The following is a 14,578-nucleotide window of genomic DNA, read 5'->3' as shown; positions in this document are numbered from 1 at the left end:
ACATAAAAACAAGAAAATAACAGTTCAGTAATACATTACTCCAGACTGAATACTCTATGAACTTGTCTCGTTAATCTCACTGCTTTTACTGTTTTTAAACCTCTATGAATTATGTTTATGAACTGAATTATCTAACATAACTAATCTTTAACCCACAGCCTGTTACGGTCTTATTTTCACAATTATAATTTAAACACTGACTACCGCACACTCTCACTCTCAAAACATCACGAAATGCTCCTTTAACCTTCATGACGCTCAGGCTGTGGCGTTAGCATTTACCGGTGATTAACATTAGCTTGGCCTGCTAAACAATACACACAGTTAACGGTTTCCTACAACATTCACTCGGTTCATCCCGTTTCACACCGTTTGTCCTCACTGTCTTAACCACATATGTCTCTAAACATGTGTTTCACTCCTTACAGCTCACACTGAAAGGTAGTAGCTTGTGTTTAGCGACCGAAGTCATTACTATCGGCGTACGCCATCTTAGACACACGAGGCGGCAAACATACACAGTCATAACACGGTCAAATTCAATGTCTCTTAATGTCACAGTTGTTAGCTAAAGCTCTAATAAAACAAACTACTGATGTATATTACCCGGGTTCTGATTACAGTCATCTTACCTGTAGGCATTATGAAAACACAGTTCAGATCAGGAGCTGTAGCATGTACACTTAAACTCGTTCATCACGTACTGACTTCTACTTCGGCACTACTGGCGTCAGCTACTGATACCCAGTCAAGTGTAAAGCTTAGAGCGCCCTCTGCTGGCGAAGCTGAGTTAAGCCAGACTAATATCACCCATTCAAAACACATTAATTCAGAATCCCTTGTGGTATATTATAGACAATAGAGACAGTAGTTACCTCGTGTTGTTAGACTTTAGCTTCACTCAGTTCAAAATTTAGAGGGGGGGTGCAAATACTTAACACACAAATATTTAACACACAGTGCCACACCTGCATACCTCAGCATCCCAAAGCCTTTCTGGCGGCTTCGCAAAGTCAGAAATTCTTCTAGGAGCTTCCCAACTGAGACACAACCCTGAGATGCACTTTTACAGGATCATACTGGAACTGTCGACTCTTGGAACTTTTGACACCTCACAGGTTTTTATTTCTTTCTGGGGCAGATCTGCCAGTATTCACCATTCCCCAACGGCTGACAACTGTCCACACGCTTGACCTTGTAAATATTGGAGATGTATTTGAAAGATGGAGACAGCTTAGAGCCCAAGGACACAGAGTTGGCTATTTTCCTCCTGAACAGGTAAGCATTAGCTTCAGGCTAATTTATCACGGCTACTAGGGACGGGTATTTTATGTCATTTCAACATTCGTATACTCACATTGAATTATATAGCTAGACTACCCCAGTTGTGACCAGTGATCCCGATTGGTCCTGGCTAACGCCGCCATGCTAACCCTGCTAACGTTACCGGAGGACCAGGCAAGCAGGCCACAGCTGTTTACAACATGTTCAGCGTCTGTAACTAGCCGACAATGGTGAGTTATTTTAAGCCAAGAGAGGGGGGCTGTAAATTGTGAAGAGAGGACAGTGAGTTTGCAGTGTGCTTAGCGATTGTTGCTGTAATTTTAAGCCAATAAAGTGTGTTCAGTCGGGTGGTGAGGACGGCAAGGTAGCTAACGTTAGTTAGTTATTTTATAGTGTTATTTTTAGCGGTTCCCACCGTAGCTAAATCTAAGCCAAGGAAGTGTGTATGTCCGTCAGAGGGAGAGGATGGCGAGGTTGTGGTGTTTTAGCGGTTCCTGCCATAATACTAAGCTGAGGAAGTGTGTCTGTCAGTTGGGTGGAGAGGATGGCGAGGTTGTGGTGTTTTTAGCGGTTCCTACAGTAATTCTAAGCTGAAAAAGTCTGTCTGTCAGTTGGGTAACGTACAGAGCTCCGCGTGAGCACGGGCTGACTGTCGATATTAACCCTTTGCACGTGACGTCACGATCTACTCGCGAAAATTATGAACACCATGACGGACGGCGGAAGAGCTATGCTGTAGACTGACGGCAAGCCAAATGCGTTCGTGTTTGTGTTCGCTCATATAATAAAATGGCTATTTTTTGTTGTGCGGTGGGCTGTGCCAATAGACAGGATAAAATCAATATATATATATATATATATATATTTATTTTTTTTTATTTTATTTATTTATTTATTTTTATCGGATACCGTTTAATGGGGAAAGAAGGCAGCGATGGGTTGCTGCTATCAGCTGAAAGGACTGGCAGCCCGCAAAGTACTCCAGGATTAGCAGCGAGCATTTTTTACAAGGTAAGATTCATGTATTTCCCAGTTACTTGTACTTCATTTGTGTAATACCATACCGTCATCCATGTCCAGATGTAGACCCAGTCAAATTGTCATTTGTAACATGAGTAGCATATGTAATGGGCAAGTACCAACTAGCGTGATACGGCTGTGCAGTCTACGTATTCACAAACGTAGCCTAATGTCAGGAATACACTGATCAGTGTTTCAAACAGTGTCATCTGTATCTGACACAAGTGGTTATTACAGATAGATCAGTAGGCTATTAGTCCACAGTTAGATCAGTATTAGTCCCTAGATAGATGGATAATAAAATACCATAAATGCCCCTTGTGAATACATCTTAATTACTATGCTGTGTCTAACTGGTCAAATCTTAACATAGGCTACAGTGAATATAATCACAGATAAGAAGATGGCTAGATGTTACAATAAAGTGTGGTTACCAGAGCTGGGCAATATATCGATATTATATCGATATTGTGATCTGAGACTAGATATCGTCTTAGATTTCGGATATCGTAATAACGTAATATGGCATAAGTGTTGTCTTTTCCTGGTTTTAAAGGCTGCATTACAGTAAAGTTATGTCATTTTCTGAACTTACCAGAATGTTGTAACTGTTCTATTATTTGCATTTACCCACGTAGTCATTATATCCACATTACTGATGATTATTTATCAAAAATCTCATTGTGTAAATATTTTGTGAAAGCACCAATAGTCAGCACTACAATATCATTGCGGTATCGATATCGAGGTATTTGGTCAAAAATATCGTGATATTTGATTTTCTCCATATCGCCCAGCTAGTGGTTACTACTGATCATATACACTCCGTAATTTACTGCATGGATTAACGTGTGATAGATAATTAATGACTGCACTTCCCAGAGCTGGGATGTGTTCAAATAGAATGTGTTCAATAGAAAGTTGCATTGGCACACCCAGTAAACAACGGTATGTGGGTAGCCACGACCGACCATGTCCTCTAAAAACATAGGCTACGTGTTATATAAATCTTTACTTAAGTAAAGAATAGATGTTAATACAAAATAAACCCTAGATTGATGTCTAGCATCCAGACTTTTAAAAGCTTTGAGATCAGCACCAGTATATGGGGACACCCCGTTTACGACATAGTGGTACAGATCGTGTGGACTGAAGTCGGGCAGACTCGGTGATTAAATGAGTTCCGTGAAAACGGAGGGAGGAAGAAGGTAAGGGTCGGTATCCAATCCTGCGATCTCAAACTTCTCCAAATACTGCTCTTTGTGAGAACCTACCAGATGCCAGGTGTTTGCAAAGGGTGAATACCATGTAGTTGCAGTTACAATGTAGAGACTGTTAACCAACCATACCCTACCAATTACAAAACTTAGCATTATGGGCTTCTGCAATAATTCTTTGAATGCGATTAACCTTTGTGTTGTCTTCCCGTCGACCATGCACTTGTAAATAATATATAATAAACACCCAATTCTGTGTTACATCTTCTAGCCAACTTCTTTCCAACCTATTACCATTAGTTTTACACTTATTTTTTTTAATATATGGTCAAAAAAACTAATTTATGTAAAATTATACCTAATTTCTGAGTTAAGAAATTATGAATTATTTTGACTAACAGTTGAGATCAACGGGAACATATGTTGATGGGTTATCACAGACTGGTATAAGTCAAAGTTTAGTCAGGATACTGTTTTGAAACCATTTCAATTTTTTTAATGGCAGCCAATAATCCCACTTGTTTAATAAAGCATAAAGTAAAAATGATCACCCAGTTCTGTTTTACACCTTCTCAACAACTTCATTCCAACTCATTACCACTAGTTTTACACTTATTTTTGAAATGTATGGTGAATAAACATTTACATGAAATAATACCTATAAGTAAGCATAAATTATGAATTATTTTCATTATAGTTAAGATCAGATGAATCTATGTATATGGATAATCACTGATTTATTATGTTAGTGATTTGTCAGGATATGGTTTTGGAACCATTTTATTATTTTTAATCCATCCATCCATCCATCTTCGTCCGCTTATCCGGGGTCGGGTCGCGGGGGTAGCAGCTCCAGCAGGGGACCCCAAACTTCCCTTTCCCGAGCCACATTAACCAGCTCCGACTGGGGGATCCCGAGGCATTCCCAGGCCAGGTTAGAGATATAATCCCTCCACCTAGTCCTGGGTCTCCCCCGAGGCCTCCTCCCAGCTGGACGTGCCTGGAACACCTCCCTAGGGAGGCGCCCAGGGGGCATCCTTACCAGATGCCCGAACCACCTCAACTGGCTCCTTTCGACGCAAAGGAGCAGCGGCTCTACTCCGAGCTCCTCACGGATAACTGAGCTTCTCACCCTCTCTCTAAGGGAGACGCCAGCCACCCTCCTGAGGAAACCCATTTCGGCTGCTTGTACCCTGGATCTTGTTCTTTCGGTCATGACCCAGCCTTCATGACCATAGGTGAGGGTAGGAACAAAAACTGACCGGTAGATTGAGAGCTTTGCCTTCTGGCTCAGCTCTCTTTTCGTCACAACGGACGAAATGGCAGTCAATAATCACACATGAGACCGCCCCTGAGCCCCTGGTGTCACCTGTCCCGTGTTTGCTCCTTACCTAGTTTATTTAGCCTCTGTGTTCCCTTTGTCCCTTGTCAGATCGTTGTTCATGTTCGTGTTTGTATCCTGTCAGTTTGTTGCAGTCAGTGTGCCTGTTTTTTGGAATCTTCCCTGTGGACTTTTCTTCCTGTGAGTTTTTCCCTGTGTTTTGTTCTGTCTCTGTGCTCCCGGTTTTTGAGATCCCGTTGTTGGTTTTTTCATTATCTTGGACTTTAGTTTTTGCCTTCCTCCTTTGGACTCCTTGTGTTTGCCTTCTTCTTTTTGAATCCCTTTTGTTGGGTTGAACTCTGCCTTTTGCGTCAATAAATCATCAAGCTCAAACCTTCTCCTGCCTTCCTGCCTTTCTCTGCATTTGGGTCCTCTAATTCCCTGTCACACAGACCTCATTTACATAAAATTATACCTACTTTCTGAGTAAAATGAGTTGAGATCATTAGTTGTTTTGGATATGGATATGTGACAATTATTATAGCCCCAGGTTAAAATTAACTGATGCAATTGTATTCACAAACAATGGAGAGCTAACAAAAAGGAAAAAACTAATTTACAGAAAATGGTCTTGTCTCCATTTAGGAAAAGACACGTCAAAAGTGTTATAACAACAAGTTTACAAAGCTGTAGTTTGAAGTTGTGTCTGTATGTTTGTATTTGTGTGTGTGTGCATGTGTGTGTTTGTGTGTGTGTGTGTGTGTGTACATGCGTGCACATGTGTGTGTGTGTGTGTGTGTGTGTGTGTGTGTGTGTGTGTGTGAATGCATGTGCACGCACACACGTGTACATGTGCATGTTTGTTGTCTGTGTATGTGTGTGTGTGTTTGGGTGCATTTCCATGAGCTGGAAAGCACAATAATGTGATCCATTACATGAGGTAGTTCTCAGCTGCTGTTTGTATGAATGTGTGTGTTTGTGGGGGTGGGGGATGTATGTGTGTGTGCATGTGTGTGTGGGTGTTTGTGTGTCTCCGCATGTGCATTCATGTTCATGTGTGTGTGTGTGTGTGTGTGTGTGTGTGTGTGTGTGTGTTCATCTGCTGTAAAGCGTAATAGTGCCCCATTGCACCACCAGGTCAAAATTGACCCGGGAAGACCACAAATGCTATAAAATTAAATAAAATGGGCACCCTGATAGCTCAGTTGGTAGAGCAGGTGCCTATTTATAGAGGTTTACTCCTCAACAGAGCGGGCCAGGGTTTGACTCCAGCCTGCAGCCCTTTGTTGCATGTCATTCCCCCTCTCTCTCCCCTTTCATTTCTTCAGCTGTCCTGTCAATAAAGGCCTAAAAATGCCCAAACAATTATCTTTAAATAAAACACCCAAAATTCAATGAAAGTAATGATTATTAATATTACTTGCGAAGAACGTCATCGAGAACCACCCATGTTATTTTTGGTTAATTTAGTTGAAAGAAACCCTTGTTTCTGATACAACACATACTGCTGGCGTCTGAGGATCCAATAGATGGAGTTTCAAGTTGTGTTATGGCCAAATGCTGTTCTGTTGAAAGAAAAACATAGTATAAATACAATTAAACACAAAATATTACATTTTTCAATACATAGTGTCAATACTACACTAACAACACACACCACATATGCAATTGATACAAAATGCAATCAGTCTTGCGTCCCAGTTGCACATCCTGTGGCATGTTTTATTAGTGGACTTCAATTTATAATTTAACACCATCCTTCCACAGAAACCTTTGGTCTCGGAAGCTCTCAGCAACATTATCAAATCGGTCAACTTCCACAAAAACTACAGTACAGTAGTAAGGTTGACCAAATATAGTCTACAATGGGAGATATACCACTTATAAGTATCCGTGTGCCCCTTCTAGGGGACAACGTAGAGCGCTAACTGGGCTAAACAGAGGCAAAGGTACAGCTGTCAATGAAACTGCACAAGAAATAAAAAATCAGCCCTCTAGATCATACGTTTAAAATTAGAGTTTGAGGTGGGGCTCCAAAACCGTTTTAGTAGAAGAAAAACTGTGAAAAATAAAATATTACATGAGTTATTTTGAACGGTGGTGGGATGTAACTAAATACATTAAGCCTACTCAAGTACTGTACTTAAGTACAATTGTGAGGTACTTGTATTATGTAATGTAGGCTACTTGAGAATTTTCATTTATGCTACTTTATAGTTATATATTTTTACTTCTCACTCCACATTTGACACGTTAACTTACCAGATTTAGAGATGAATCAACTAATACGTGGTACATTGATTACTTTACCCAGCAGAATAAAAAGTTATTTAAATGACCTTTATCAGCTCCAACATTTAAGGGATGAACACATTTTATATATACAAATCTATACATACATTTACAGTGTACCCACACACAATAATGTTAGAGAATTCTTTTATGTTTTTAGTACATCTTTGCTCAATTGGTCAAAGTCTATGGGACAAGGTGGCATCGTCTTCTGATCTGGAACTGAACTTCGGGCCACTGCAATAAAGTCACAGCCTTGGTACGTTCTTTTTTTGTTGTTGCATTAAGCACGTAACACTTGCACTGACCTTAAATGCCTATGACACGGACTGCTTCATCCATGCAAATGTGTCCTTGATCTCCCTCTCCGACAACTTTGACTGAATCTTTAGCATCAAGTTACCATGACTATGGTTGAAGTCACCACTAAAAACAGTTCAAAGGAGAAGTCACTTCAAACTTAGAGACTTAGAGACTTAGAGAACAATATGTAAAGTGCCATTGATCTTGTAATCTTCCGTTTTAAAAAAAACTAACCAAAATCCAGATTAGGGCCGTGACATTTTATGTTGTATTAATAAAAATGCAAATTTTTCCAGTGACCCGCAGCGCCAGGAACTCAGAAAGAAACACTAAGACAGACTTATATATATATATATATATATATATATATATATATATATATATATATATATATGCATATGCTATTATGTTGTATAGTCATGTCATTGTTATGCTATGGACTACACTATATTAACATCAAGGACATGAATTTATTGAGGAAAGGAAAATTTGCCAGGAACGTGATGTATATTTAAAAAAAAGAGCTTCATTAGCACACAACAAACACAGCCTACACAACAAATGGTAAACTGGTAAAACAGGTAACTGAGGCGGCATTCTGTTTTAATTCGGTCCGTTTTGCAGACGTCTGTGGTGCGTTGCCCTGTACTTCCAAGACTGTATGGCTGCAGCCTGGAGCTTCCCGTGTCATGCCATCCAGTCTCCTGCCATCCCGCCTGGTGCCGTCCCCGAGCTTCTACTTTTCAAAATAAAAGCTTGCGTCTGGAATAAAATACTTTAAAATACTTTATAATATATCTCTTACTTTTCAAAGTAAAAGCTTCCCCGAGCTTCTACTTTGCAACGTAAAAGCTTGCGTCGACTATCATGCTAATGAATAAAATACTTAAAAATATATTTGGTGTTTTTTTAACTAAACAGTAATGGCAATCATACAAATGAATAAAATACTTAAAAATATATGTCTGTCTATAAAATAAATGCAGATTATAGGCAAAAAAAATTCATTCTATGGCTGCAACCTGGAGCCTCCCGTCTCATGTCCTCTCGCCTTGCTGATAAGAAATTGTATTTGCAGCAATGTCCCAGTGAAGTGTGAAAACAATATAGACTATAAAAATAAAAAGGAGTCTTGGAAAGAGTGTAACATGTTTATTTTTGTATTCTTGTGTGTGCAGATCCTTGTTATCCATCCTCAGGAAATCCGGTCAGTGTATGTTTTGGTCATTTGATTTTCATTTCATTAAAAGATATTAAAAAAAACAGCGGCAGCAGCGAACATTAAAACATTAGACCCAGCACCGGAGGTCTGATCCCCATGATCTGATCCCGAACCGCCGGTGACTTTCTGCCAGATCAGCAAGCTTAACGACAACAACAGAAAGTTTGCTGGGATCAGAGTTTGGCGCTGTAACGGTAACGTTAATGAAACAGTAACGTTACAGCCGTGAACTGAAAGTCTATTTCCTCAGCTGGTTTGACTCTCTTCGGGCGAAGTTGTCTGCGGCGGGTAGAGACAGAGAGTCAGAGGAAGGCAGGGAGAGAGGGGAATAAATAAATGTATAGAATCGAATGACCAAAACATACACTGACCCTCCTTGATTGAAAACGTGGTCACGAACTTAACAGTGACTCCATCTGGAAAATAATTCGCGATTTCGTATTTTTGACCCGCTGAACTTACCGTTGGACACGCCTCGGCATGAGACGGGATGGCATGAGACGGGATGGCATGACATGGGACGCTCCAGGCTGCAGCCATACCCGCCTCTGTACTTCTGCTGGCTGCGAAAAGGATGCACAATCCATCCAGCACACTCTGTCTCGCTTCCAGCAGCTGTAAAAACAATCAATAAAGACAATAAGTACTGCGCGATGCACTGCGTATGGACACAACACATCTAATAATGCATCTGAAAAATAGTCACATTGACCAAAACGGATCTAATCTTACCCTCTCGCTATCTACTCGCTGGACTCTGAGCTGAACTCTTCACAGCTTCTGCCTTGCTCCGATTCGTAGCGCCTACAATTTGTCTCCGAGTTGTGAAGACGGCGTACTGTTTCCTGTAAATTATAAGACCAAAAAAATACACTTTTATAAAGCAACTTGACACTCGCCCAGCTTAGGTCTGCCTAATAATGAATCGCGCTGAAAGCAGGCAGCCAGGCACGCAGCTATGCTGCTCACGTTTAAGCTTGCGTGCATGGTGGGGTTTAAAACATTACTGCCAAAATCTAAGTAGCCTGTTTAACATCCACAGACAGTCATTGTACTTCTCAAGAGTTAATAAACAGTACAGACTAGCTCGCCGTTTCATTAATAATCATATACTTACTTTGTCTTTTCCTTTTCTGTGGGCGCATCTTTACGGAGCCCCGGAGGTGACATGGAGAAGAAAAAAAACGCTCCGTACACCTTGAAAAACTCCTGCGTGTTTCCTTTTTAGGTGCGTGATAAGCAAGTGAAGTTTGACAGAGTGTAGAGACAACTCTTTTACCAGTTGGTCTGAAATACTCCCATACTTTGGAAGCTTGAGGACTCATCTCCCTCCACTATTTTTCAAATCAAAGCAGTGAAGGCGGGGGTAGGGGCAGAGTGATAGAGAAAGACAAAGAGGATAGCAGATTAACCAGCGGGGCGCGAACAGCGCACAGACTGGTGTGGAGGTGAATTACAGTATGTTTTAATGGAATACTGGGAAAGTTTAATAACAATAGGACAATTGAAGTCCAGATTATGAGGCCATTTCAGCAGAGCCAACAGCTTCATATGCCATGGACATGTGAATATGGTGCTGAATTTTCCAGTATTTTAAGAAGACAAATGGTTGGGACTGACATGCTTTATGTGAAGCACAGTGTGTTGGTGTCAGCAGAAAGACTTCTCTTAGAAAACTGTACAGCGGTGCCTCTGTCTCCATTCCACCAGACAACCTTGGATGAGCAAGACCAAAGAAAGGTCACTGTAGTCATGCCACTATGCACAGTGGTTGAGCTCTAAGAGACTGTGATGTTGTTTGCATGGAATGCACATTTGACCTTTGTGGCAAAGCCTGATTAAAAATTGTTTTGTGTATCTTTTTTTACATAACATTGGCCATTGCTAATGACATATATAGTAATTAATATAGCATACTTTCATTAAATAAATCAATTCAAGCAAAAATTTAAGAGTCTATAATTAGGCTATACTGAGCCTGATCTATTTTAAGAGATTTTCTTAAAATGAAGTTAATACCTTTTAGAAAAATGTCACCTGGGGTCAGGGGCGCCGCCAAGAACGTTCGGCCCCATGACAAAAAATCAACTTGGGCCCCCTCTGCGCAGCTGTTGTCACCACATCTCTAGGACCTAACTGTCCCATCAAAAGCTTTACATAACTCTAATTAAAGGCTTGCAACTGTCTTGCTTCTTGTAGTTCAATACTAGTACTAGCACAATATTTACAGCTAGTGATTTGTACATGCATGCAAGTCTAGTATGCAGTTCACTATTTGATGCAAGATTAAAAGCAACCATGAAAAATGTGCTGAAGGCCATCTTTTACAGTCTCAATGTATTTGTATTGTAAAATTTGACAAAATGGAAAATTCTCTTAACAAAATTATTATTATTATTATTAATGAAAGACAGAGAAATCCCCACAGACTCCCTGCAATGATGCTAACTGGCATGTCATTGAACACAATGTTGCTCATCTTCTTCAGTGGGACAGGGAGGGGCACAGTTAGGGGGAGACTGGGGTGCTGCTCACTCATCTGTTGTTAAGTCTGCTAAAAGGGGCAGGGACAATGATTTAATATGAATATCTTGCTAAACGTTTCCCTGCACTGATTAAATGGTGATTAAATGTAGGCTAACACTAGTCTGTAGCTAGCTAGCTTATTTCACTATGGACATTAAGCCAACAGGTTGATACCACTCACAGACTATAGGCTACCCACCTTTCTTGGTGAAAAACTGGGTTACAGTTTGACACCCTTTCCTTTGTCTTTCCTCTCTCTCTTTTCTCTCTTTCCTTTTTTGAAAACCAGATTTAACGTTACTTGGTAACATTGTGGTCACTGTAGCTAGTTCTGGCACATCTACTGACTGCAACTAAACACCATCACTGAGTGCGTTACAGCAGGACCAAACCATTTCATGCAGATACAGGGGGGTGGTCGGTCAATATGGATGTTTACTTTTTGGTCAATGGGGATATTTAACTTTTACTGCCAAAAACAAGTAAAAACAAAGAGATCATTAATTTTATTATTATATTTGAAATATATATACTGAATGATTATGGTTTAATCATTTTATATTAGTTTTTACCTATTTGTTGGGGCCCCTGTCAGTCATGGGCCCTTGGAATTGTCCTAACTTTTCCCCCCTATACAGCACCCCTGCCTGGGGTAAAACTCCCCTGCTGCTACCCTGATTTAGCCTAGAAATCTAAACGCACCCTAGTGGCAGCAAATTTATTTTGCAGCCAGGGGGGTCTAGGCACTCTCCATTGGCTTGCAACCTGGAAAAACCAAACTCTGGTCAGGCCAATCACATCGTGTATAGAGTCGGTAGGCGGGCTTAAGGCTGCTGCTACTGGGATCAGCGGTCTTCTGGAAGACTTGGAGTTAAGCTTTTCTTTGAGAAAAGAACAAAGAACGTCACTGAAATCATTCTTAAAAAAGGAAGATGTGTTCGGAGTTTTGCCGATCGGATACGGCAAAAGTTTAATCTATCAACTAGCTTCGCTACCTTCTTCATTGTTCTGCCTGGTTGTAGCGCTATCCTATTGCGTGCAGAGGGAATTTGAAAAACAACCGTTTATCCCGCCCCTCGGATTGAGCTCCGTCAATGGTGAGTTCCCAGACCCAACATCTTGATGTGGGTCTGGCTTGTCAGGCTAACCCTGATTTGCATTTGTATAGCTCACAGCATTTTCATTTACATGTTAAAGCCTCCCCTAGAATTAGGGGGAGGGGGGCTCATGGGGGGACAACCGCCAAGCAAGGCCCACGTCAATTTCCGTCAATTCACAGCAGTTTTCGGTGTTGCCTGCAAATTGCCGTGTACAGTCGTAAACCTGAACTTCCACGACAATCAACAGTGCCGCTTACTGACGAAAATCCCACTTTTCATGCGGTGAGTGAGAGAGAGCTTGTTTCCGATATGAAGACAAGACTCGAACATCTCACATTTACCAACAAAACGTACAGTGAAAGACCATGCAAAACCTTTCAGACCGCCCTGCCAACCTGTATACATTTTAACATCAATGTACGCTGTAACGTTTTTTCACTCTAAAGTGAGGGGGTCCCCTCGTTCCCCCCCGCTACTACGGCAACTTTCACTGTCTCCCACAACTTCATTGCAACAAACGTACAAAATACATTGCAACTTTTATCACAATTTTTTACAAAAGCTCCCCCAGAATCAGGCATTTTGGGCCGCAACAATCTCAAAAAAATGGATCCTGGAGGGACTGATTAGCTAATGCAATGTACTCAAACTGTTGGTCCCAGTGCCACACAGTACAGGGAGCTGAAGACGAAGACATTCACCATTAAACTTGATAGGGACCGCCTGCTCCAAGCTGGTGAGGACCACATGTATCTGCATGAAATGGTTTGGTCCTGCTGTAACGCACTCAGTGACGGTGTTTAGTTGCAGTCAGTAGATGCGCCAGAACTAGCTACAGTGACCACGATGTTACGAAGTAACGTTAAATCTGGTTTTCAAAAAAGGAAAGAGAGAAAAGAGAGAGAGGAAAGACAAAGGAAAGGGTGTCAAACTGTAACCCAGTTTTTCACCAAGAAAGGTGGGTAGCCTATAGTCTGTGAGTGGTATCAACCTGTTGGCTTAATGTCCATAGTGAAATAAGCTAGCTAGCTACAGACTAGTGTTAGCCTACATTTAATCACCATTTAATCAGTGCAGGGAAACGTTTAGCAAGATATTCATATTAAATCATTGTCCCTGCCCCTTTTAGCAGACTTAACAACAGATGAGTGAGCAGCACCCCAGTCTCCCCCTAACTGTGCCCCTCCCTGTCCCACTGAAGAAGATGAGCAACATTGTGGTCAATGACATGCCAGTTAGCATCATTGCAGGGAGTCTGTGGGGATTTCTCTGTCTTTCATTATTAATAATAATAATAATAATAATAATAATAATAATAATTTTGTTAAGAGAATTTTCCATTTTGTCAAATTTTACAATACAAATACACTGAGACTGTAAAAGATGGCCTTCAGCACATTTTTTTTATGGTTGCTTTTAATCTTGCATCAAATAGTGAACTGCATACTAGACTTGCATACATGTACAAATCACCAGCAGTAAATATTGTGCTAGTACTAGTATTGAACTACAAGAAGCAAGCCTTTAATTAGAGTTATGTAAAGCTTTTGATGGGACAGTTAGGTCCTTGAGATGTGGTGACAACAGCTGCGCAGAGGGGGCCCAAGTTGATTTTTTGTCATGGGGCCCAAAGTTCCTGGCGGCGCCCCTGCCTCCACCACATATGGCATCCACTTGTTAGATGGTCTATCGATCACAGTCAGATATTGTAAGTCAGACCTGATAGAACAGAAGGCATTCCTTGTTCCGTATGGGCAGAAATTTGTCGCCATCCCTCTGTTACACAAAGATTAAATGCTCTTCAAATGCAACTCCAGCCTAAAATCATTCAGTTGTCCTATGCCATGAAAACAGTGTCTGTATTTCTCCTCCTAACTCAACTGTAACGCTGTGAAAGCTGCTGTCTTTGTTGGATGGTATTCACCTGTTCTATATGACCAATGTGAACCAGTTCTAAACAGTCTCTCCCCTGCACACAAATCCATGCTTCCTTAAATCACTTGGATTTTTGCAGTGACATTGTATGATTTCTCACTTGCTTTAAAGTCAGCCATAAAAATCCCTTTTACATGGAGTGGTATTGTTAAGCCGAATTGATTGACTTGCTTTTCTGGCCACTATAGTTTGATTGTAGTTTTGGACTTTAGCTGTTAAAACTTTGGCTCAGTCACAATATTACACACATCCTCTATCAACCTGATCCTTTACCAGTACTGTTAGTGTTCCATCCTTGGCACTATCATTGGTATGTTTTACACATACCACATACCAAATTCTGAGTTATGAAGAATAA

This window comes from Sander vitreus, chromosome 17 (genome assembly GCF_031162955.1).
Source record: "Sander vitreus isolate 19-12246 chromosome 17, sanVit1, whole genome shotgun sequence".
In the NCBI taxonomy this organism is placed as follows: domain Eukaryota; kingdom Metazoa; phylum Chordata; class Actinopteri; order Perciformes; family Percidae; genus Sander; species Sander vitreus.
The sequence above is the reverse complement of the archived record's forward strand: the minus strand, read 5'-3'. Positions refer to the sequence as shown.